Genomic DNA, 25,750 nt, shown 5'->3' with positions numbered 1-25,750 from the left:
CTAATACCATGCGAAGCAAGTTATTGTGTGCTGAGTTTGTTGGTGGTGTTTGACCCCCGTTGAATTCCTTGGTTGGGAAGATGCCCTGGAGAAGGGATAGGCTACCCACTCCAGTACTGGTGGACTTACCCTGTGGTTCAGCTGGTAAAGAATCCCCCTGCAATGAGGAAGACCTGGGTTCGATCCCTGGGTTGGGAAGCTCCCCTGGAGAAGGGAAAGGCTACCCACTCTAGTATTCTGGTCTGGAGAATTCCATGGACTGTGTAGTCCATGGTGTCACAAAGAGTCGGACACGACTGAGCGACTTTCACTTTCACTTTCTTTCTCAACCGTTTGGAATCCTTTCCAGACACTGAACTCTTTCAATGTGAAATGCAAACGCAGTGCTCCCCAGGGAGCGCTGGGCTGGTTTGTGGTGAGCCTCCTCCAGGGCTCCCGTCCCCCAGGAATCCCATCTCCCATCCCCATGCCTTCCATTCCCAATGTCTGTTCTGCGGGAGCGGTGCCCCCCACCGTACCCCCACCAGCAAGGATTCTGATGCCCCACCTGAGAGCAGCAGAAATCCCAGCCGCCTGCCAGGAGGTGGATGGCTGGACACTGCCTGGCAAAGGCTTTAGCCCCAGCGTTTCTCTTTGTGGCCTTGGCCTCTGCGGCACTCAGGCCCAGCAGCTGCCCCATCTCAGCTGCCTGGAGCACATTTTCCTCACACGGGTTTCCTCCGAATTTCATCATGTCAGTTTCAAACAGCACTGCTTAAAAGCGCCACAAGAAGGCCGGGATGTCACCATACCCGGGCTCTCAAGTGGAGCGAAGCCAGGTTCCCAACGAGAAGGTGAGCTGGCTGGTTGAGTGGCCAGAGGACAAGCCTGTCCAGTACACTTCTGGCTCAGTCTTGGCTGACCAAAGTGGGCAGACCCTCTTTTGGGTGAAAGAAACTTCTCTCCCAAATTTAACGAAAAGGATGGGCCTGTTGAGAGAAGGAGCCAGAACAGTTGGTATGAGGTTGAACACGGTAGACCTAGAAATCCTGCAGGTCGGACAGGGCTGGCTGGCCGAGGGCTTTGGGGCGCTGGGGCCCCAGTCATGCTGCAGATCCCACCTTAACCAGGTGAAAAAAAGGATAGCAAGGGAAAGAAAGTAACCCATCCTGTTTCTGGGAGAAATATCCTGCAGTTTGTAGCCATCAAAAGGAAGGACTGTGGGGAATGGGCCATCCCAGGGGGAATGGTGGATCCAGGAGAGAAGTTTAGTGCTGCACTGAAGAGAGAATTTGGTGAGGAAGCCATGAACTCCTTATAGAAGTCCGGAGCAGACACACAGGAGCTGGAGAAACAGTTGCACAAACTATTCAGCCAGGAACGCTTTGTGGTCTACAAAGGCTACGTGGATGATCCCCGGAACACAGATAACGCATGGATGGAGACAGAGGCTGTGAACTATCATGATGAAACAGGGGAGGTCATGGATCTTCTTCCCCTGGAAGCTGGCAATGATGCCGAGAAAGTGGGATGGGTGGATATCAATGATAAACTCAAGCTTTATGCCAGCCACTCCCAATTTATTCAACTTGTGGCTGAGAAACGAGGTGCCCACTGGAGTGAACACTACCATGAGTAATGGCGTGGAGTCTCCTGTAAGCCAGAAGCCTTCGGATGAATACAGGTAGATAAGAAGCAAACAGCCCAGAACTCACCTTCAACAGGACAGGGAGGATCATTCCTTTTGGCGATGATTTCCCAAACTGTTCACAGGCTGGAGGCTTTGTATCAGATAACAATACTAGACACATATGGAAAAGTGGAATCACAAGTGTTGGCTTTCCAATTGGAAGAAGAAGAATGTAGTCACCTGTTGTATATGTTACATATATGACTTTAACCAAATTATACAACTAATGCTCTTTGAAGAATTACAGGTAAAACAAAGATAAATTTTTATCCACCATATCCTCTACTTTTCATCCAGCTTGCATTTGTCAGTTCTTTCTCTTGATGTATTAGACTGTGGTTTAACTTTAATGTACAATCTGAGTTTTAGAATAACATTTATTTATCAAATTTAGCTTTATGTGAGCTTACATTCACTGCTTTCAAGTACAGAAGTGCTCTGGTTATTCTTGTTTTTAGAACCTTCAGTTTTATGGGAAAATTCCATCCCTATTTTAGTCCATAAGGATCAAGTACTTATGATGAACCAGAAGCAAAAATGCAGTGACAAAATGAGTTTAATATCCAGCCTTCTCTCTGGTTATCACAGCTGTTTATTCTGAACAGAGTGGACTAAGCTAAAGACATTTGTTTCATCTCAGAAGACCTTACAAATGCCAATTCCTGTCAGGAAAGAGTCTATCAGGAGATGTACGTAATCGCAGCTTAATAAAAATTACAATTTACATCTACCTTTCTCCATTAAAAAAAAACCCAATATATAAATAGAGAAAGTGTTTATAGTTAGTTTGCAAACGGAGATACCCCCTGATAATCACCAGTGAAGGGATCTCAGTAGCAACAATAGGCCAGAAATACATTTCTTCCCTCTCTTGTCACCTAAAACAAGCCAGTTTTAACTTTATTTGTATGCAATACAATATATGGAAAATTAACTCAAACTACTGTGATGAGACTTTTATAGCTAAAGGAGAAAACTATTTGTAGTTTTTTAGGCATTGATAATCTCATAAGAAAACACTATTGTAGGCATTGATAATCTCATAAGAAAATACTTCCATAATCATAGCTAACACTTATATTCCACTTACCATGTGCACATACTCTTGTAAGTGCCTTGTTATAGTGATTTACTTATTCCTAAGGATTCCCCTAAGAGGAGGAGGGTACTCTTTTTCTTCTATAATATCTTTTATTATTTTTAAAAATTTATTTATTTTAATTGGAGGCTAATTACTTTACAATATTGTAGTGTAGTGATTTTTGCCATATATTGACATGAATCAGCCATGGGTATACATGTGTTACCCATCCAGAACCCCCTCCCACTTCCCTCCCCATCCCATCCCTCAGGGTCATCCCAGTGCACCAGTCCTGAGCTTCCTGTCTCATGCATCAAACCTGGACTGGCGATCTGTTTCACATATGGTAATGTACATGTTTCAATGCTATTCTCTCAAATCATCCCCCCTCGCCTTTGCCCACAGAGTCCAAAAGTCTGTTCTTTACGTCTGTGTCTCTTTTGCTGTCTCGCATATAGGGTCATTGTTACCATCTTTCTAAATTCCATATATATGTGTTAATATACTGTATTGGTGTTTTTCTTTTTTACTTACTTCACTCTGTATGATAGGCTCCAGTTTCATCCACCTCATTAGAACTGATTCAAAGGCATTGTTTTTAATGGCTGAGTAATATTCCATTGTGTATATGCACCACAGTTTTTTTTATCCATTCGTCTGCTGATGGACATCTAGGTTGCTCCCATGTCCTGGCTATTGTAAACAGTGCTGTGATGAACATTGGGGTGCACGTGTCTCTTTCAATTCTGGTTGGAGGAAGGTACTCTTACCTCACAGGCTGGGCTCTCTAGGGAGCAGACTCTGAGATGGTGATTGACATTGTAAGAATGTTTCTCAGGGAGAGGTCTTGGGATCCACTCTTGGGGAAGGGAGGAGAAAGAAGCAGGGTTGGGTGGGGTGAGAAGTTGAGGCGGAAGCCTGGTGAAGCCCTCAGTCCACCCCATAGGGAGCTCTGGAGCTGGGAAGGCTCTACCAGCTGCCCTGAATTAGGGCGAAGGTTCAGGCCTTGATACTCTTTGTTGATCAGTCACTGGATGTGGGCTGCCCAGGGAAGGGGATGTGCCCTAAGGAGAGACCATTTCCTCAGCCAAGGCCATACCCAGAGAGGGCTCCCAGATGAATGACATCTCTTGGTAACTCCCCAGCAACTGAGAAGGGGAATCTGTGGAAGGCAAGGGTTAGGCCCCACAGGGTCCACTACATATTGTCCCCCTGGTTTACAGATGATATGCCTGAGGCACAGAGAAGTCACGGAACTCACAAGTTATACCACCAGTGAGTGCTGGACGTGGGATTAAAACACAGATTTGGGGGCTCAGCCGCCCATCCCCTTGACCACAATACCACAGCCCCTCCAATCTGGAGGGTAAAGAATCCGCCTGCAATGCAGGAGACCCCGGTTTGGTCCCTGGGGTGGTAAGATCCCTTGGAGAAGAATATGGCAACCCACTCCAGTATTCTTGCTCAGAGAATCCCATGGACAGAGGAACCTGGTGGGCTACAGTCCATGGGGTCGCAGAGTTGGACATGACTGTGTGACTAACACTTGAAGTCCCCCGGTGCCCTGTGTTCCTTTAAAACAGAAAAGAAAAAGAAATCACCACGACATCTCTTTCTACAAGCACATTTGGTCAGAAATCCTTTTTCTAAACCTGAAGGTCATGTGCATGGTTTTATTTATTTTCCTCTTGAAGGATGTTGCATTTACACGGAATGTGACAACTGTAAAAACATTCACCCCTGGATGCCCACCATTGTTCACGCTCAGGAAAAAATTTAATACATTGCTTTTCTTTGTGGATTCTATAACTGCTTGTTTTAAGGATGGAATCATCTGTCCTATATATTAGTCTCAACTCAGTAACTTTTCCAGGTGAGATATGCTCCCAGTCTTTATCTGAATAATTGGGGCACCTGGTTGGTCTAACATTATTTTGAATGTTCCTAAGTCTACATCTTTATTTTTTTTTCAAAATGTAATAAGCTTATAAAAAAATAAATATACTTACACACACACCCACACACTGTAATCATTGCAAAGACCTGAAATGATGAAGGTCCAATGTCTTAAACTTAATGTATCCAGGACAGAATTTTTTATTTTTTTTCCCCAGGAAAACTATTCTTGCATTACTCTTCTGAGGTAATTGGCACTAAAATCCACCCAAGTTGCACAAGAAAACAAGGAATTAGATTTCTTGCTTTCTTTCACCTCCCATATTCAATCCATCTGCAAAATTTAGCTCGACCTTCAACACAGTGTATCTGGGATCATTCACTGCTTTCCACCTTCACCAACCATCCTAATCAAGCCATCACCCTCCTTCTCTAGACTATCCTATTTGCCGCCTAACAGGCTCTCCTCCTCCCATGCTTGACCTCCTACAGTTCTTTCTTCACAAAAAATGAAATGACCTTTTTAAGAATGTCAAGTCGTATGTCCCACCCATCTTGAAAGGATCCAGTTGGTTCCTTTTTTACATAAAACCCAAACTGTTTACCCAGGCCTACCTCTTACAGGTGATGCCTACACTCTAGTCTGACTGAGTCACATTCCACCCTGCCTCGTCAAGCCTGTCTCTTCCTGGCATTCTTCATATTTGCCCTGGTTCGTCCCTGCCTAGAATATCCCTTCCATATCTTCACAAAGCTGGTTCCTTGGGTCAGTCAGATCTCATTCAAACAACACTTCCCAGAAGAGTTTTTCCAGTCACATAATCTGAAGTAGCTTGTCCAATCCATTTTACTCCTTCACCCTGTTTTATTTTCCACATAGTATTTAGCACCAGCTGAAATTATCCCGTATATTTCTGTCAATTTACATGAGAGTCTAGAGATTTTTCTGTCTTGTTGACTAGCATACCACCAATGTCTAGAATAGTGCCTGGCATGTCAACACATTATTTGCTGGTTTTTTAAAAAACGTGTATGTGTGTGTCTATGTATGTATGGGTGTGTGTGTGTGTGTGTGTGTGTGTGTGTATACATATATTGGCTGCACTGGTCTTTGTTGCTGCAGACAGGCTTTCTCTAGTTGCAGGGAGTGGGGACTATTTGTTGCAGTGTGCAGGCTTCTCATTGCCATGGCCTCTCTTGTTGCAGAGCATAGGCTCCAGGTGCCTGGGCCTCAGCAGTTGCAGCATACAGGCTCAGGAGCTGTGGCTCTCGAGTTCCAGAGCACCGGCTCAGCACATGGAATCCTCCAGGACCAGGGATCGAACTCATGTCCTGTGTGTTGGCAGGCAGATTCTTATCCACTGCACCACTGGGGAAGTCCCAAGAGTGTTTTATATACTCTTCTCTCTTTAAATAAAAATTATAAATGTGATCACTGTACCCTTGGCCTATCTTTTTTATTTAAAAAGATTTTTATCATGAAATAATTTTAGACTTAGAAAAACACTGCAGAAGTATACATAGAGTTCCCATATAACCCTTCACCCAGCTTCTACAAATATTAAGAACTTATTTATAGAGTACAATTATTGAAACCTAAAATTAGCATTGATTTAATATTTTTACTACTAACTACAGATCTTATTCAAACTTTGCTAATTGTTCCACTAATGTACCTTTTTTGTTCTAGAACCCAAATTCCATTTAATTGTCATGTCTCTTTTATTTCTTCCAATCTTGTAAAGTGAAGTGAAGTCGCTCAGTCATGTCCAACTCTTTGCTACCACTTGGACTGTAGCCTACCAGCCTCCTCCGTCCATGGGATTTTCCAGGCAAGAGTACCAGAGTGGGTTGCCATTTCCTTCTCCAGGGGATCTTCCTGACCCAGGGATCAAGCCCTGGTCTCCTGCATTCAGGCAGATGCTTTACCATCTAAGCCAGTCTTGTAAAGTAGCTCAATTTTTTTTGTCTTTCATGACCTTGACACTTTTCTAGGTACTGGCTGGTTTTTTTGTTCTGTTTTGTTTTTTAACTAGAATGTTCCACAATTCCACAATTTGGATTACTCTGACATTTTATTATGCATTGATCAAGGTAATGCATTTTTGTATGAATACCATATCTGTGATGTTGTTTAGCTAAAATTTTATATTAAAAAATTGGGGTAAAATTCTCAGTGTAATCACTACCAGATAGTAATCAGTATATGCTCTATTTTAAAATGTCACTGTGGAATTTCCAACCACCTTGTATTACTTTTGGCCTGTATTTTTATATTTTTATGTGTTTTTGTGCACATGCATGCACAATCAAATACATGTATGCTAACCCACCCCTCCTCTGAGGAGAAGTAACTAGGAAGCTCTGAATTTCATTCATTATCTTCTCTATCATCTTCCTTCAAGTTCCAGGGGTAACAATCAAATACTGTGTATCCCACTGTTACCTATTTCTACAAAAAAAAAAACGGAAAAAAAAAGGAGCCCTGCAAACCATTCCAAAACACAGTGGTTTAAAACAAAAATATCAAGTTTGTAAGTTTGAAGGTGGACCACAAGGGCAGGACTTGACTGCGTGGTTTTTCTGGTCATGTCTGAGAGTTGGCTGTCTTTTGCCTAATCTAGGATGAACTTGGAATGATGAAAGAGACTCTGCTCTGCACCATAGGTCTTTCATCTCTTATTAGGCTAGTCTAAGCATGTTCTCATGGCAATGGCCATGGAGCAGAATTCAAATGGAAACATGCAAGGGTTCTTGAGTCCCAGACTCAGGACTGGCACCAAATCATTTCCCTGCATTCTATTAGAAACAGCAGGTCATAAGGTGAACCCAGATTTGATGGGTAGGAAAATGACTCTATCTCTTCAGTGAGAGGAAGTGAAAGGCCACGTGGCAAAGGGCATGGACACAGGTGTGAAGTATTGAGGCCACGTGAGCACTCAGGAGTCCAACATCTACTGTGTCTTTTAGCAGTTTCATTGAAATAAAACTCACACACCATACAGCTCACTCATTTAAAACGCACCATTCTGGTTTTAACTATATTCACAAGATTGTGCAACCACCACAGTCACCTTTAGAACATTTTCACCATCCCATCAAGAAGCTGCATGGTCACAGAACTCTATCACAATTTCTTCTTCTTTTTTTTTTTCTGAAGCCAAAGACTGTGTCTTAATCATTTTTACATCCCCAGTGTCTAGTACAGGGTTTCTTCCACAGTGGTAGTGCTAAGTCAATTCAGTCCTGTCCAACTCTTTGTGACCCTATGGACTGTAGCCTGCCAGGCTCCTCTGTCCATGGGATTCTCCAGGCAAGAACACTGGAGTGGGTTGCCATGCCCTTCTCCAGGATGTTCCACAGTAGGTGCTCAATAAATGTCTGCCAAAAAAGAATCGAAGAACTAGCAGGTTTTGCCTGCTCAACCCCGAAGTTTACCTACTAACATTTCTCAGGATTCTAGTGTCAATCCTGAAGTGTTTGTTTCGGTGCAACTTTCTGCCACTTCCTCCCCCTGGCAAGGGTTGGGCAATTGTTCCCTTTGATGAATCATTTCCAGTTACTCTCAGAATGCTGCCGAATGCTCTTTTTTTCTTTTTATCAGGGTTTTTATCAAACAGGATGACAAACGGTGAAAGTAGAATTATAAGTAATTACGAAGTCATTGGGCGGTGAGGTTTGCTTCATCCTTTGCTTAAAGTTTGGTACATACTGTCTCTGGGAGCCTCCCTTGTCCTTTCTGTATGGTAATAGCAGGTAACAGGTACATTTACTCTGTGCCAGGCACTTTGCCTGTATTATCATTGATGCTTTCTTATCAGAGCCAAATGAAACATTTCCAGACAGCCTTCTATTGAGCCAAGACAAATTTATCTGTGCCACTTCAAACTAGCAGCTTTTTGAGAGCTTTCCTTCTTTTTTCATCATCTCCTATGGCTGCATGTGTATTTAATAAGCTCCTGAGTATAAGAGCTAAACACCATTTTCTCCTTTCTTATTTAAAAAATTTAGAGTGAAGGAGTCAAATACAATAAAGCCATTTGATTCAGCTCTGATAAGTTTCATAATGCTAAAGTTCACATATGGCAGGTCACTTTCTAGGTAAGAATATTTTTCCCTTTTGGGAGTTCTTGAAAGGTTTTGATAGTATACGCTTTAAAAGTGGAAGATCGTCAAGACTTTCCTATATGTTATGCGAGTGTGAAAATCACATTTCGGTGTGGGAAGTTTTGTTCTTGAATTTGTCACAAGCTAGCTGTAAGAACTTGGACAAATCACATCACCTATCCAAGTTTCCTTGTAGCTTATAATTCTTTAAGTGTTAAATTGACAGATACTTGCAATACTTTTACATGTACACTATTGGAAAGAGTATGTAGACTTACACATTTATAAATATTATATATTTGTAAAAAAGTAAAATTATCAGAACAGGAATGGGAATTTATATACAGGAGAAATCTGAATCCTGTTATGACTGTATTTTCTTTTAAGAAAATAGTTTAAGAAAATTGGTGTATTAGTTATCTATTTCTACTTAGCAATATTATCTCAAGTATACTTAAAACGACATATCACAGTTTCTGTGGGTCAGGAGTCTGAGCTCGGCTTAGCTGCCTTAGAATATCAAATGGCCACAGTCAGGTGTTGACTGGGGCTGCTGTCTTATTGGAGGCTTGACTAGGGAAGCATCTGCTTCCAAACTCATGTAGTCATTGGCACCATTTAATTCATTTCAGGTTGTTGCACTGAGGGCCTCTTTCCTGCTAGCTCTTTTTTTTTAATTCCCATTTTTATTGTTTTTGATTAGAGGATAATTGCTTTACAGTATTGTATGAGTTTCTGCCATACATCAATATGAATCAGCTATAAGTATATATATGTTTCCTCCCTCTTTAACCTTCCTACCGCCCACCCCATCCCACCCCTTCAGGTTGTCACAGAGCCCTGGTTTGAGTTCCCTGAGTCATACATCAAAGACTGCCCTTAGTTGCTGCCACTCGGCTGTCTTCATGGGCTAGCTCATAATAAATAGCTTACTTCTCCAAAGCCAATGAGAGAGGAGAGTTTCCTAGGGAAAAAAAAAATAGGTTGCAACATTATGTAATAGAATCATGAACGTGTGTTCACGTACATTCTGTTGCATTTGCTACTTTCCACTGGTTAGAAGTACATCACAGATCACAGGTATCAATACACAGGGGGAAAGGATGACGCAAAGCATGAGCACCAGGAAGCTGGGATCGTGGGGACCACCCTAGAGTCTGCTGGCCACAACTGGAAAATTACAAAATGTGAGTAAGCAGTAGAGTAGGATTAAATTCTAGGAGTGACTCCCTCGCCAAAACATGCATCCTGCTTCTCTCTTATTCTCCATTTCAGAAAATGCTGCCAGCCCTAGCTCAGTCCTCAAACTAGGAGCTGTCTTTGACACTTTGCTCTCTCTTGCCAGCCCAACCCTCAATTCAACCCATCATAAGATACCAAACATGACCCTTCATTTCCACTACTTCGCCAACATTCCTGGTTACCACTGTCTTTTCCCCAACGTTGACTGCACCTCTCAACTGGCCTGGATCCCACTCTTGCTCTCCTTTGTGATCCACTCTTCAAATGTTAACCAGAGTGTTTTTCTTAAAACATAAATCAGATTGTGTTACTCTCCTGCTTAAAATCTTCCACTGACTTCCTACTGAATGTGTCAAGTCCAAACTCCTTTATCTGATTCATAAGACCGACATAAACTGACCTCTACCTGTTTCTTTAACTCCATCATTTCTATAACATTTCTTTTTGTGCATATCTGCATACTTAATTTGTGATAATAACAAACTTTTTATTTCATAACCTAAAAATAAGTTGTAGTAAATAAAATTAGTGCTTTTAAATAATTTAACAAAGAATATAACTTGAACAGGGTAAAGTAAGTTTTAATAAAGCTAATCATTTCAAGCTAACTTTTTTTTTTGAAAGACGAAAAAATTATTTAGCAATTTTTATGAGTGATCCCAATGTATCATCCATTTGTGGGTAATCCACTGCCTCATGTATCAGATAATTTGATTCAAAATGAGATATCCTAAAATAGATGAACTTCTGAAGCAACATGAAATTCAAACTTAAACTACTAATATACACTGAGACTAAAATAAGACAGCAGGTTTATCCACAAAGTGATGAGTTTTATTTTTGGGGGAGAGGGGCAAGCAAAAATTTATTATATAGGCAGCTTATTATTTGAGCTTGATCAAAATATGAAGTTACAAAATCATGTCTATAATAAAATCTAAAAGTAGGATTACACATTTATACAAGGCAATTTTCTTATATTTCTTATCAGTTAAAACCAGGAAAATTCACTTTCTAATTATCTGGGCCCAAATTATTCATTTATCATAGACTGCAAAGCCACGTGGGTATGTTCACTCAGATAAGATACAGTAGGAGAGCAGCCTTTAGAGACAGACTGACTGGAATTGAATCCTGTAGCTCAGTAGCTAAATGACCTCATTCAGTATATTCAAACCTTCCTAAGCCTCAGTTTCCTCATAAGTAAACAGGGATAACAATGCCCACCTCTCAGAGTTATTTTAAGGATTATGGTGGTGATTTCACTAAGTTGTGTCTGACTCTTGTGACCCCATGGATTGTAGTCTACCAGGCTCCTCTGTCCATAGGATTTCCCAGGCAAGAATACTGCAGTGAGTTGCCGTTTCCTACTCCAGGGGATCTTCTTGACCCAGCGATTGAACCTGTGTCTCCTGCATTGCAGGCAGATTCTTTACTCACTCAGTACATGACATTTTTTTTTTTCTTTCTTTTTCCATCACTGCTTGGCTAACAAACCTAAAAGTACTGTAAATGGATCCACTTTCTATTTCTATTCCCATTATGTTAGACCTAGGATCAACTTGGGCAGAGAATTAGGAAAGTATCATAAGGACAGACTGTTCAAGACTTGTCTGACATAAAGGGAGAATGAGGCAGAAGCCACATGTGAGACTAAGATTTCAGCTGAAATGATAAGTTACATAGGAATGCTGAGGGAGTTTGTGTTTGTTTTTGGCTGGGCAAATCATGGACATCTTCAGGACACTTTTTGGTTAATGATATTATTTACTTACCGAATAAGTTATGCTGCTATTCCCCCCACCCCCACACATTTTGAATATAATGAATATTAGTATGAAACGGAAAACCTGTGTGGCTGTATTTTAGAAAAACTGTTGACTCAAACGTAAATTCATTACTTATATTTCTCACCAGAAGTAGTTGTTTTGTTAGATGAATATTCTTTCACTATTATTTCATTTCCAGAGCAACAGGACCCTTGATTTTTTCAGATTACTTTTGGGAGAAAAGACATTGCGGTGACTTGTAATTTAATGAAGAAAATTCTTTTATGGCTTCTCACTTTGGGATGCTGTTAGATTGTGTTGGCATGGTGTAGGGAGAATCTTACATTTATAAGTTCTGCAAACTCTTGGTGGTTTTAATGTTATTATAGATTCTACAATATCACTGTATAATTTGTGTCATGGAGAGGCACTGTTTCATTAAGTAAGCTTGATTTGGTTAATAACCTACCAAAGCAAACTCAATGAAAAATTTCACTTTGTTTTTAAATCCTGAATGTAGCAGTTTATTCCTTTGTTAACCACGGTGGGAGATAATAGAAAATATGTATCGATTTCTGCCCTCAGTTCCTGGCACAGAGTTCCTAAAACCTTCCTAATTCTCTTAGTAATTAGAGGACTAGAAGCACCTTTTTTTTCTAATGGGATCACTCTAAGTGGGCTCCTGGATGGCTCTTGGACAGAGACTGGTCACCAGAAAGACCAAGCTGTAATTTGGGATTTTCAGATCCATTCCTCATTCTATAGAGAAGAAAGATGAGCTGCAAATGGAATTAATAATCAATCATACCTGCTCGAGGGAGCCTCCATAAAATTCCAATAACATGGGGTTTGGGCAGCTTCCAGGTGGGTGAATATATCCACATTGGGAGAGAGATGTACCCCACCTCCATGAAGACAAAAGCTCCTGTGATCAGGACCCTCTCAGACCTCACCCTATGTATCTCTTCATCTGTATCCTCTATCACATCCTATCATATGATATGATATCATATGATAATCATATCACATGAGTTCTCTGAGCCACTCTAGCAGCTTAATCAAACCCAGAGAGAGTTATTGGAACATCCAACCTATAGCTGGTTGGTCAAAAGCGCAGGTGATAGCCTGGCTTTCAACTGGCCTCTGAAGTGTGAGGGGGTTAGGGGTGGGGGAAGCGGCAGGGACAGACTTGTGGGACTGAGCCCTTAACCTATGGGATCTGTAGATATTGCCAGATATCCTATGGGATCCCAGTAGATATTGCCAGAATTGAGTTAAATTGTAGGACATCCACCTGGTGTTGAAGAGAATTGTTCTGTGTGGCGGGGGGAAACCTCCACATATTTGGTGACCACAAGTGAAGTGTTTTGTGTCAAAAACAAACAAAAATCACCGGGAGTAAGTACACAGTACAAAGGAAATAGACTAAACTGAATTTTTCAATATATGGAAACACTCAAATTCTCTCTTCCACTTGGGTTTATTGATAACTAGGGTGACCAAATATCCCAGTTTGCTCGGGACTGTCCTGGTTTTCGCATTGAAAGTTCCATGTCCTCAGAAGCCTCTCAGCCCCAGGCACACCAGGATGGTTGGTCACTCTATCAGGTTTGCTAGGCAAAAATATTTATTGAGTACCTACTTTGTGCCAGGCATTAGTGTTACAATGGTGGGCAAGACATGCAACAGTCCCTGCCCTCATGGATCATAAAAACATACAACTAGTTCACCCACATCACATGGTCAGGATTCCTATTTGCATGGGAGACTTGATTCCTGGGATAAATGTTGAAGGGATATTGAAGCTAATAGTGAGATTCTAGGATTCCTTGGGTCATATAGCTCAACAGAGAGGAGATAGAGTTTCCCAACCTCTGGGGTCACTCTGCCTCCAGAAAGGCAGAACATTTACTACATGTGGAAAAAAATACACTTATGAGTGCTCAATGCATATGATGATGACTCTCAGGTCATCTTTCCCACCTCCATCCCCACTCTGCAGAACTTGATCCAAGTCCCTCTCCTGGGGGTTTTAAGCAAGAGATAGGCCACTGTAAGTGCTTGAAAAGAAATGTAATTGACTACTTTTTCAGACCTCAAAGACTAGATAAAAATATTATCCCAGATTCTAGAACTTCATCAATGATCACAATTAGGGCAGTAAAGCCCAGCACCAAATGTACTGGAAAGCATGGTCACACTATTAGGGTGCAGTGGGGCTCTGGGTGTGTGTTAGAAGAAGCAGTACAGAATGACAATAGCTGAAGAACCCATCAGAAGGGTGTACTTGGGGAAGTATAGGGTGTCAAATATGGCCTTTTGAAGTGGACGGACACAAATGCCCTTGCACTTATCATCAGAGCCTTCTAAATGCCAGGACGGATATAACTCAGGGAAGCAAAATCTATACAAAGAGTTTAATAGAGACCCTCAGGACTTCCGTTGTGGTCCAATGGCTAAGACTCTGTGCTCCTAATGCAGGGGGCCTGAGTTCCATTCCTGGTCAGGGAACTAGATTCCACCTATCACAACTATTAATGAGTTTAAATACTGCAACTAAGAGTTTGCATGCTGCAACTAAAGATCCTGCATGCTGCAACAAAGATAAAAAAGTCTCATGTGACACAACCAAGACCCGGCACAGCCAAATAAATGTTTTTTTAAAAGACCTTGAAGGCACAGTTAGCTTCTGTAAGCCAGCAATGGTACCGTGGTTCCTGCCAGTCTCCTTTGTGCTCCCAAAGCAGTGTGCTAGTCCCCACGGGAGTTGCTCATGTCAGCCTTGGTCTCCCCCATCAGAATGGACTCCTGGAAGATCAGATTCCAATGTGCACCTAGGCTTTTATATCATCTTTCATATTTGTGTCCCCAGAGTATTAATACTTATTCCAGTGTGTGTTAAACACATATTTATTGGACTGAATGATGATTGTGAGCTATTATTTGGAGTAAGAAGGGAAGCTACAAAATTCAACCAGATGATAATAACCAGGGATCGACCATCAAAAAGGCTTTTACTCACATTGTAGCAATTCTTCCTGAATCAGAACCAGATATAGAAATAAAGTGTGGAATAATACAAATTCTTTCTTTAAGTTAGTCTTGAAATCCACAGGAAAGAAATATATTGTGTTTTGTCCTGAGTGGTGATCAGGAATAGCTACAGAAAGTAGCTGTGGGTGAACTGTTATATAACAGTGACAACATGATTGAATTCAGGATCTAGAGAGAGGAAAAGGAAGGAAAAAAATCCATTAAGATGTTTAATTTTAAAAAGGAAATAAGACCAAATTGCTAGATTGAAATAAATACCTGTAGTTCATTTTTTAAATATTACAAAGAATTTAAAAATACCTTCTTAAGAAATGACTATCACCAATTTTACAAGTTAGATGCTGCAGGAAAAATCCTATGTTGTTCACTAGAGCAGTAAATGAAAGCTTACTCTAGGGGTAAAGGGTTTCATGGGAGAAGGGAAACATTCCACAGATGACAGAAACAGGAAAGCATTTTACTTCTGTCAGATGAAATTCACATCAAAAATTAGTCAGAAATTCAAGGATCACATAGAACAAGGAACACTGTTTTCACATGAACCATCTCTGAGTGACTAGGCCTCTGAAATCACTCAAGCTGCAAGATCAAGGACTCCTGAATCAAGCATAAACTATTTGGGGAAATTGTTCTGTAAGGAGAAAGTATGCCCTAGGTATTTTCCATACCCTAGGAATCCCCCATGGGGTCACATGTATCTATTTGAGAATGGGGTCTCCGTGGACGTGGTCAATATTGACAATGATTAGCTTTTCTCTAGATTGCATACCATAGACAATCCTGATGCTAAGATTTCATGAAATGTTTAGTCAAGGGCATATGTCTTTGAGACATTACCTTTCAAAAGTAATAAGTACAGAGGGATATTCTTCTCAATATTTTTATGAATGACCTGGAAGGGCAAAACCTTCAAATTTTCAAGAAACACTAAGCTCCTCTGAGAAGTGGATTGAAGATACTCTTCAGTTATGCCTCTGAGCCATCATAAATGCCACCATAAACACCACTAGGAGCCTTACCCTAGTAGGTAAGGGTCAGATGTAGGTAAGGGTCAGATCAGCCACATGGATTAAAAATAATCTGGTTTATACTTTAAAGATGTTGGGTTTATATGTTAAAGATGTTATGCCCTTCTGGTAAGTTATGGTCAAAGAAGACCTGCAAATTGAGTTATCCTAGACTCAAACCTTTGGCTCCCAGAACCAAAAAATTAAAATTTATTGAGGACTCCAAAGAGCTATTTGTTAGTTTATTTTTAAATTACAATAAACCCATCACAAGTTAACATAAATAAAAATCTTTAACTATTTTTTTCCAAATTAAAAAATTAGTGAGAAGAATGGTATTTTATATTTTTAGAAATCTTTTTAATATATGATTTAGGAGAACAGAGTGGATGATTATATTTGCTTCTGTATTCAACTATTGCAATGCAGTTTTGATTGAAGTAGATGAAGCAAATATGACCTCAGAGAGATATATATTTAGAAGGGGAGTATATTTGCATAGCCTTTTTAAGGTAATTGTGGATATTCTCTGATACTACACTAAAACTCACTAAGTGATGACATTTTACAGGTTAGTTGCAATGTGGAATCTGAAACCATATTAACTATCTTATGATGTTAGGTTAAAATCCATTGACTTACTTTACACGTTGATTTAAAAAAAAATGAAACCCATGCATAATTTGTATAAATAGTGAATTATTTATGTGGAAATTATTGATAGACTGAGTTCTGTAGATCCTCCAAATGTTGATGGTTTATTCTACAATATAAACACCTACATGAATCAATATCAGCATGAATATCATCAGAAAAGTCCTTCTTAGGCATTGAGAAGCTGTCCAATTCTTGTTGAAGGATACATGTTTTCTAAAACTCTAATTTTTGCTTGAAAACGCCAATTTTATCACTGGTAACAAATATTGTTTAAGCTGGTTTTAGAAAAGGCAGAGGAACCAGAGATCAAATTGCCAACATCTGCTGCATCATCGAAAAAGCAAGAGAGTTCCAGAAAAACATCTATTTCTGCTTTATTGACTATGCCAAAGCCTTCGACTGTGTGAATCACAATAAACTGTAGAAAATTCTAAAAGAGATGGGAATATCAGACCACCTGACCTGCCTCTTGAGAAACCTGTATGCAGGTCAGGAAGCAACAGTTAGAACTGGACATGGAACAACAGACTGGTTCCAAATAGGAAAAGGAGTATGTCAAGGCTGTATATTGTCACCCTGCTTATTTAACTTCTATGCAGAGTACATCATGAGAAATGCTGGGCTGGAAGAATCACAAGCTGGACTCAAGATTGCCGGGAGAAATATCAATAACCTCAGATATGCAGATGACACCCTTATGGCAGAAAGTGAAGAGGAACTAAAAAGCCTCTTGATGAAAGTGAAAGAGGAGAGTGAAAAAGTTGGCTTAAAGCTCAACATTCAGAAAACTAAGATCATGGCATCTGGTCCCATCACTTCATGGCAAATAGATGGGGAAACAGTGGAAACAGTGTCAGACTTAATTTTTTTGGTCTCCAAAATCACTGAAGATGGTGATTGCAGCCATGAAATTAAAAGATGCTTACTCTTTGGAAAGAAAGTTATGACCAACCTAGATAGCATATTAAAAAGCAGAGACATTACTTTGCCAACAAAGGTCCATCTAGTCAAGGCTATGGTTTTTCCAGTGGTCAGGTATGGATGTGAGAGTTGGACTGTGAAGAAAGCTGAGTGCCAAAGAATTGATGCTTTTGAACTCTGGTGTGGGAGAAGACTCTTAAGAGTCCCTTGGACTGCAAGGAAATCCAGCCAGTCCATCCTAAAGGAGATCAGTCCTGGGTGTTCACTGGAAGGACTCATGCTGAAGCTGAAACTCCAATACTTTGGTCACCTCATGAGAAGAGTTGACTCATTGGAAAAGACCCTGATGCTGGGAGGGATTGGGGGCAGGAGGAGAAGGGGAAGACAGAGGATGAGATGGCTGGAGGGCATCACCGACTCGATGGACATGAGTTTGAGTAATCTCTGGGAGTTGGTGATGGACAGGAAGGCCTGGTGAGCTGTGATTCATGGGGTTACAAAGAGTCAGACATGACTGAGAGCCTGAACTGAACTGAACTGAACTTAACAAATATTATCTGTTTTATTTCTCTGAAGGGACAGGCTTACTTCATCCATTTTGGAGAAAGTATCTGCCAGAGACTGTAGCTGTATTTGGTCAAGCATCCTTCAAGTAAAAGAGGTGTCCCATGAAAAAGTACCAAGAGTAGCTCATAGTTTGATCACATGAGTGCTCTTCCTCAAGACAACTTTCATTTTTATAATGCAGCAGAAGTTACATAGTTTTCATTTTGTCATACAAGTTAGTAAAAAGACATGTTCTCAAAGGTTAAAACTGAATACAGCTAATAGTTTTTACTGCATTATCAAGGACATTCTTAAGTGAAATTGGCTTTCTTTTTTTAAAAACACGAGTGCATGGTGATGAGGAAGACAATGACCACAGAGCTGAGGAGATGGCAGTTTTACGCACCATTGTTTTTGCATAATCAGTACTAATCCAGCACAGTGACACATGCAAATAATTTCCCGGTATTATTATGAAAATAATTTTTGCCTTGCTGACCCTCTGAGAGGGTCTCAGGGACACCTAGGGCTTGTATACCACACTTTGAAAACCGTATTCTCAGGCCAATTCCTGAATACATTGTCTCACCTTAGAAGGCCAAGAAGATGCTGTGTCTGACCAGCCTAAATTTGGAAATTAAATACAAAGTATTTCATTAAAAAAAAAATACCTGTGTCCCATATGGAAGCAACCTAAATATCTATTGACAGGAATGGATAAAGAAGATGTGGTACATATATACAATGGAATATTACTCAGCCACGAAGGAATGAAATAGTGACATTTGTGGTGATGTGGATGAACCTAGAGACTGTAATACTGAATGGAGTAAGTCAAATGGAGAAAGACAAATATCATATGATATCACTTACATGTGGAATCTAAAAAAATGGTGCCAATGAACCTATTTACAAAACATAAATAGAGTCACAGATGTAGAAAACATACTTTTGGTTCCCAAGGGGGAGAGTGGGGGAGGAGGGACAAATTGGAGGATTGGAATTGATATACATGCACTACTGTATACAAGATGGTTAATTAATAAGAACCTGCCGTAGAGTACAGGGAACTCTACTCAATACTCTGTAATGACCTATATGGAAACAGACTCTATAAAAGAGTGGATTTATGCTATGACAGGGAGACTTCTGGAGCTCTTAACCAGTGTCTGATCCTTGGTGTTTCTGGCATCTAGGGCATTTGTAGGACTGTACTTCAGAAGCTGCTTGAGGAGACACTCTTCCTTTCTTTTGTGAAAACCTGAACATTTAAACAGAGGATTATGCCGAGTGGCCTGGGTAGTGTTCTAGATCAAATGCTTGTGTTTCCCTAAATTTTGTAAGTGGAACCCTAACCTGCAATGTGATGGCACTTGGAGGTGAGGCTTTGGGTGATTAGGTTATGAGGCTGGGGCCTGCATGAAGGGGATTAGTGCTCTTATAAAAGCTATCCCTGAAGAGCTCCCTTGGCAGAGCTCTGTTCTACAGCGTGAGGACACAGAGAAAAGATGAACATCTATAAATCAGAACAGACTCTTGCCAGACACTGAATCTGTTGGTGCCTTTATATGGACATCTTAGCCCCCAGAACTATCAGAAATATGTGTTTTTTTAAGTCACCCAGCTTATGATATCCATTACAGCAGCACAAATGGACTAATATGTGCAGGAAGCGAGAAGCCAAAGCAGGTGAAAAGAAGTGATTTCTGAAGATGGGGTTGAAGTTGGTGAGGAAGAGCTGGGGACATATTAATACACGGTGGGACCCCAAGGCGGGGGTGGTTCTGGGCCACCTCAGGAGGTGTCTTTGGGCTTTTAGCTAACATTTATATAGCTACCACAGCATGCCAGGTACTGTGTAGAGAGGACGTTAACAACAAGGACGTAACTCCAGTGAAGAACAGTTCACTTCATGAACTGGGTCTGAGTTCTGTTGTTTAACTTCCTCACCTCACTACACATGTCTTTTCTTAAAACCTACAACTTGCTAGACAGCACTTTGTTAGCAATCCACCTCCTCCACAATGCTTATACCACATTCTTCACCTAGATGGCAATCCCCATGTTGCTTTCCAAAATAGCTTTGTTTTGGGACTTCCCTAAGGTCCAGTGGCTAAGACTGAATTCTCAATGCAGTGGGCCCACACTGGTCTTTGGTCATGGAACTAGAGCCCACATTCTACAACTAAGAGTTCACATACAGCAACTAAAGCTCCTGTGTGCTGCAACAAAGACTGAAAATCCCTCGTGCTGCAACTAAGACCAGGTGCAGCTAAATGAATAAATAAAATAAATATTTTTAAAAAATAAAATAAAGTTAACTTAAATTCATACTCTAAATGCATTTAGAGTTACAAGAAAAGAACCTAAGATTCCTCTGAGGTGATCCTGAGGTCAACCGGGAAGGTTTGCAGGAGATACAGTCTAATGGTCCTAGTGTTGAACACAAAGGAGAGAGGAAACAGAACGTATTTGCACACAGGTACTTTCCCAAGTGGGATGCTCTGATAAGGTCCAAGTCACAGCAGGTCTAGAGGCTGTGGAACAGCAAGCGCGTGAAAGCTCGATTAAAAATTCCCATCACGGTTTCAGTTGAACGCCTGCTTTGTTTATCAATGTGATCAGAAAATGTCTTAGGCCAGGTTGCCCTGGGTTTGCTGTGGTCTGTAAATAGTGCCACCCTGATGAGAACGAAGGAGAGAGGAGGAGAGGGAAAGAGGAAAGAAAAGAACTGAAACTGAAAGGTCTAGGGGAGAGGTGGTTTTCCAGTGTGTATGTGGAAGTGAAACTGAACCCTACTTTTTACTCCATGCCCCCCAGCACCCTGCAGGTCTTGTGTCTGCTAATCAGCCCCGCTGAGGAGCTGGAAGCTCACTCTATCGGCTAACTCCATTCACTAACTCTGTTCCTGGCTCCTTTGGCCTCTTCATGGTGATGCAATTTAAAGAACTAAGGGCCTTGCCTAAGAAACTACGATTCGTATCTTTCTGGGCATGTTTGGAAATGGTTGAGCCTACTGGGGGTCTATTTATGTGAGTGTCTCTAGCCAGATAGAAAGGAATTTTTCCCAAGAAAAGAGGTGAGGTATGCAAACTTGGTTCAAGGATGAGGGGTAGAGGCCAAATTTATATTCATTTTGAATATAATGAAGGGTATACCAGGGTGACTTTAGGGAAACTTAAGGTGGCAAGTGTAAAAAAATGATTCACTAACAAGGAGAAGACATTTTTTCCCCTTTGACTGCACTGCACGGCATGTGGGGTCTTAGTTCCCTGACTAGGAATTGAACCCACATCCTCTCCATTGGAAATGCAGAGTTTTAACCACTGGACTGCCAGGACATTTGCAATACATTCAAGTAATAAGTGACAGTATTCCAAGTGAATAAATACTTCGCTCTCTTTTTCTTTTTAGTTTCACAAATAGCCGAATACCATATACAAAGCCTGTGTGTGCCCAGCAAGGGGGTAAGGTAAAGGCTGTATCCAAGGATTAAAAATAAAAGTGGATAAGATACCATGAAATGAAAAGGAGAAAAGGGCAGTGGTGGACACCTGGGTGTCCCAGTCATCGGGGCAATGAGCCTCCTTTGGGGCAGCACTAAGGTACAGAGATTGTCCAGGGGGATTTCTTCCATGAACCTGTGAGGGGTCTCATCCTCTGACTTGCTGACCTCAGCGGAACAGAGCTGAGAGGGAAGTGAACAGATGAGGCCTGAGGATGACTGCCAGGACCCAGCTGTGAATGTGGTGAGGACCTCAGAATGAGAGAACCCTGGAGAGGCAAGAAGATGGATGTAAACAAGAGATGAGCAGATGCATAGAGCAATGCGAGTATGTATCAGTCAGCAACCCAGCAGGAGACAGAGGGCACACCCAAGCCGGGTCATTAAGAAGAGTCTAAGAATCACTGCAGATGGTGGTGATTGCAGCCATGAAATTAAAAGATGCTTACTCCTTGGAAGCAAAGTTATGACCAACCTAGATAGCATATTAAAAAGCAGAGACATTACTTTGCCAACAAAGGTCCATCTAGTCAAGGCTATGGTTTTTCCAGTGGTCGTGTATGGATGTGAGAGTTGGACTGTGAAGAAAGCTGAGCACCAAAGAACTGATGCTTTTAAACTATGGTGTTGGAGAAGACTCCTGAGAGTCCCTTGGACTGCAAGGAGATCCAACCAGTCCATCCCAGAGGAGATCAGTCCTGGGTGTTCATTGGAAGGACTGATGTTGGAGTTGAAACTGCAGTACTTTGGCCACCTCATGCGAAGAGTTGACTCATTGGAAAAGACCCTGATACTGGGAGGGATTGTGGGCAGGAAGAGAAGGGGATGACAGAGGATGAGATGGTTGGATGGCATCACCGACTCGATGGACATGGGTTTGAGTAAACTCCAGGAGTTGGTGATAGACATGGAGGCCTGGTGAACTGTGATTCATGGGGTTGCAAAGAGTCAGACACGACTGAGCGACTGAACTGAACTGAAGAATACAAAGGAACTTATCTTTGAAACAGAAACAAACTCACAGAGAACAGACTTGTGGTTGCCAAGGGAGAGGGGCAGTGGGGGAGGGATTGACTGAGAGTTTGGGTTAGTACATGCAAACTATTACATCAGTTCAGTTCAGTTTCTCAGTTGTGTCCGACTCTTTGCAACCCCATGGACTGCAGCACGCCAGGCTTCCATATCCATGACCAACTCCCAGAGCTTGCTCAAACTAATGTCCATCGAGTCAATTATGCCATCCAACCACCTCATCCTCTGTGGTCCCCTTCTCTTCCTGCCTTCAATCTTTCCAAGCATCAGGGTCTTTTCCAAGAAGTCAGTTCTTCGCATCAGGTGGCCAAAGGATTGGAGTTTCAGCTTCAGCATCAGTCCTTCCAATAAATATTCAGGAATAATTTCCTTTAGGATGGACTGGTTGGATCTCCTTGCAGTCCAAGGGACTCTCAAGAGTCTTCTCCAACACCATAGTTCAAAAGCATCAGTTCTTTGGTGCTCAGCTTTCTTTACAGTCTAAGTCTCACATCCACACATGACTACTGGAAAAACCACAGCTTCGACTAGATGGACCTTTGTTGGCAAAGTAATATCTCTGCTTTTTAATATGCTCTTTAGGTTTGTCATAGCTTTTCTTCCAAGGAGCAAGTGTCTTTTAATTTCATGGCTGCAATCACCATCTGCAGTGATTTTGGAGCCCAAGAAAATAAAGTCTGTCACTGTTTCCACTGTTTCCCCATCTATTTGCCATGAAGTGATGGGACCGGATGCCATGATCTTAATTTTTTGAATGTTGAGTTTGAAGCCAGCCAACTTTTTACATACAGAATGGATAAACAACAAGGTCCTGCTGTATAGTTAAAGCAACTATATCCAATATTCTGTAATAAACTATAACAGAAAAGAATTTAAAAAAGAGAAGAGTCTAAGAAAAGGTTGATTTCAACCTTTCAACAAATTTGACAAGGAATGGTGCAGAACTCAGGAGCAGTCATAGTGGGGAGCCTTTTTCACTCCCAGGCCCACAAGGACAAGGGAAGAAACCTATTACCAGGACGCTAGTGGTAAATGCAGGAGAGGTAAGAGACGTGTGATCAATCCCTGGGTCAAGAAGATCCCCTGGAGTAGGAAACGGCAACTCACTCCAGTATTCTTGCCTGGAGAATCCCAAGGACAGAGGAGCCTGGCAGGCTACAGTCCATAGGGTCGCAAAGAGTCAGACACGACGGAGCCACTGAGCATGCACTCGCAGGACAAAAGGAGAGAAGTTCACAGAACCGCTTGGTGGAAGCTGCGGAGCTGTTGTTTTTGGCAGACCCTGCTGCACTCAATTTCCCTGACTTGGGGTTGGCCAAATCCAGCTGATGCCAGAGGGCAAAGGAGCCTGCTAAATGCAAATCTGTACAGATTAGTCTACAGAGCATTGTAGAAAGAGAGTGGATCTAGAGAAATGATTGGGAGATCTCAGCAGAGAGCATATTCCTAAGCTGCTCCATATGGCTGGCTTTGCATCTTCCTCCCACAATGAGGCTAAAAGACAGCATGAGGGGCTGGGGCTCAGAGATAGTGCCTGGTGTGGTCATTATTTTTTTTGTAAAAGAATGCCACTGGGGAGAAAAAATAATTTTCCTTCTAACCTTTTGAGTTCTTAGCCAAGATCCTTGTCATAAGACAGATTAACCAGAGAAAGACAAACAGAAATTTATTAACATGTACACCTCATTTATACACAGGTGATATTCAAAGAAAACTGAGTAACTCCCTGAGGTGGCTTAGAATTCAGGCTTAAATACCCATCTTCAAAGGGAAAGAGGAGTATAGGTGGGGAATAAATGATTTCTAGGAAAGATGAATGGGTCTTTAGAGGGATAATTTGGAGGTGTGACAGTTTGTGACAGTTTGCTTCTAGGCCTCTCTCCTGTGATAGCTTCCTTTGTGGCTCAGTGGTGAAGAATCCACCTGCAATGCAGGAGATGAGCGTTCAATCCCTGGGTCGGGAAGATCCTCTGGAGAAGGAAATGGCAACCCACTCCAGTATTCTTGCCTGGGAAATCCCATGGATAGAGGAGTCTGGCAGGCTACAGTCCATGGAGTTATAAAAGAGTTGAATAAGACTTAGTGACTAAACAACAACTCCTGTGATGAGTCAACCTTCCCTGGTCGATGGATCTCTCAGGGAAAGGACTTAGTAACTGAGTGCTTTTTGCAGGATCTGTCTTTAGGCAGAAAAGGGGAGTTTAGAGAAAGCCTTTCCCTGAATTTGCTGTTTTTCAAGTACCTAAACTCAAAATAATCAACATACCAAAGCAGTTTATTTTGGAGTTGTGTATCCCAAACTCCAACAGTCATATTGTGGGGTTGAAGATTATGATCCCCACCAGTGTTATTTTTTTTAATCTTAGAGAAAAATGTTTACTGTTTATTATTAAAAGACAAATATATATGTATTGCAGCAAATCTATACAATACTGAAGATATAAAGAAGGAAACAAACCATGCTGGTAAGTCTATCACCTAGAGATAATAACCATTTGCATTTTGGTGTATATCTTTCTAGTTTGTTTTTTTTTCTGTGTGTGTGTATGTGTGTGCATGCACAAAGTGTGTGGGTGTGTGTTATATATCTTTCAGGTTGATTAAAAAACAATTGAATGAATTATAACATTCAATACACCGTGTAACTTCCACCTGTAGACATATATCAAAAAGTTTTATGCTTGTACTACTTTAATTCATAGACTTAAGGAAATGAAGTAATAAATCTCAGTGGTCACTTTAACTGCGGTTGGTGATGCTAGGATGAGTTACACTGTAGAACTGATGGGTGCAGTGTGGTGAGAGGGACACATACTAATTATTTGTAAGGGTAGAGAAATGGATTTTGATTATATGTTGATGTATGACTTAATTATTACATAATTCCCTTTTGTAAGTATTCATCTCTTTTCAAATAATTTCATATTTTTAACACTGCTGTTTAGTCACTCAGTCATGTCCGACTCTTCTGTGATTCCATGGACTGTAACCCACTGGGTTCTTCTGTCCATGGGATTTCCCAGGCAAGAATACTGGAGCAGGTTGCCATTTCCTTCTCCAGGGGATCTTCCCAACCCAGGGATTGAAACCGTGTCTCCTGCTTGGCAGGCACTTACCACTGAGGCACCTGGGAAGTTTAAGGTCTGTCATCTGTACAGTTTATATCCTGCTCTTTACACTTGCCATGAGATCCTGACTGTCTTCCTGTTTCATGAAACAGTGTATGAAAAGTATTGTTTCCCTCTCCACAACCCCTGGAAGGGA

The 25,750-nt window shown here is 41.3% G+C and overlaps 1 long non-coding RNA gene and 1 pseudogene across 2 annotated transcripts in view; one reads left to right on the top strand and one right to left on the bottom strand.

Annotated features, from left to right (window-relative positions):
- Positions 1-587: 587 nt before the first annotated feature.
- On the top strand, positions 588-1,618 carry LOC122708545 (annotated as a pseudogene).
- Positions 1,619-9,577: 7,959 nt separating this feature from the next.
- LOC122709274 overlaps positions 9,578-25,750 on the bottom strand; it is a 32,500-nt gene continuing 16,327 nt past the window's right edge. The window contains exons 4-5 of one of the 2 annotated variants that reach the window (XR_006345456.1): positions 14,787-14,986; positions 9,578-9,717 (exon numbers count right to left, since the gene is read on the bottom strand). This is a non-coding gene — a long non-coding RNA (uncharacterized LOC122709274). The remainder of the gene's footprint in view (positions 9,718-14,786; positions 14,987-25,750) is intronic. The other variant, XR_006345457.1, reaches the window with a different exon arrangement.

Source organism: Cervus elaphus, chromosome 15 (assembly GCF_910594005.1).
Source record: "Cervus elaphus chromosome 15, mCerEla1.1, whole genome shotgun sequence".
Lineage (NCBI taxonomy): Eukaryota > Metazoa > Chordata > Mammalia > Artiodactyla > Cervidae > Cervus > Cervus elaphus.
The sequence above is the reverse complement of the archived record's forward strand: the minus strand, read 5'-3'. Positions and strand labels throughout refer to the sequence as shown.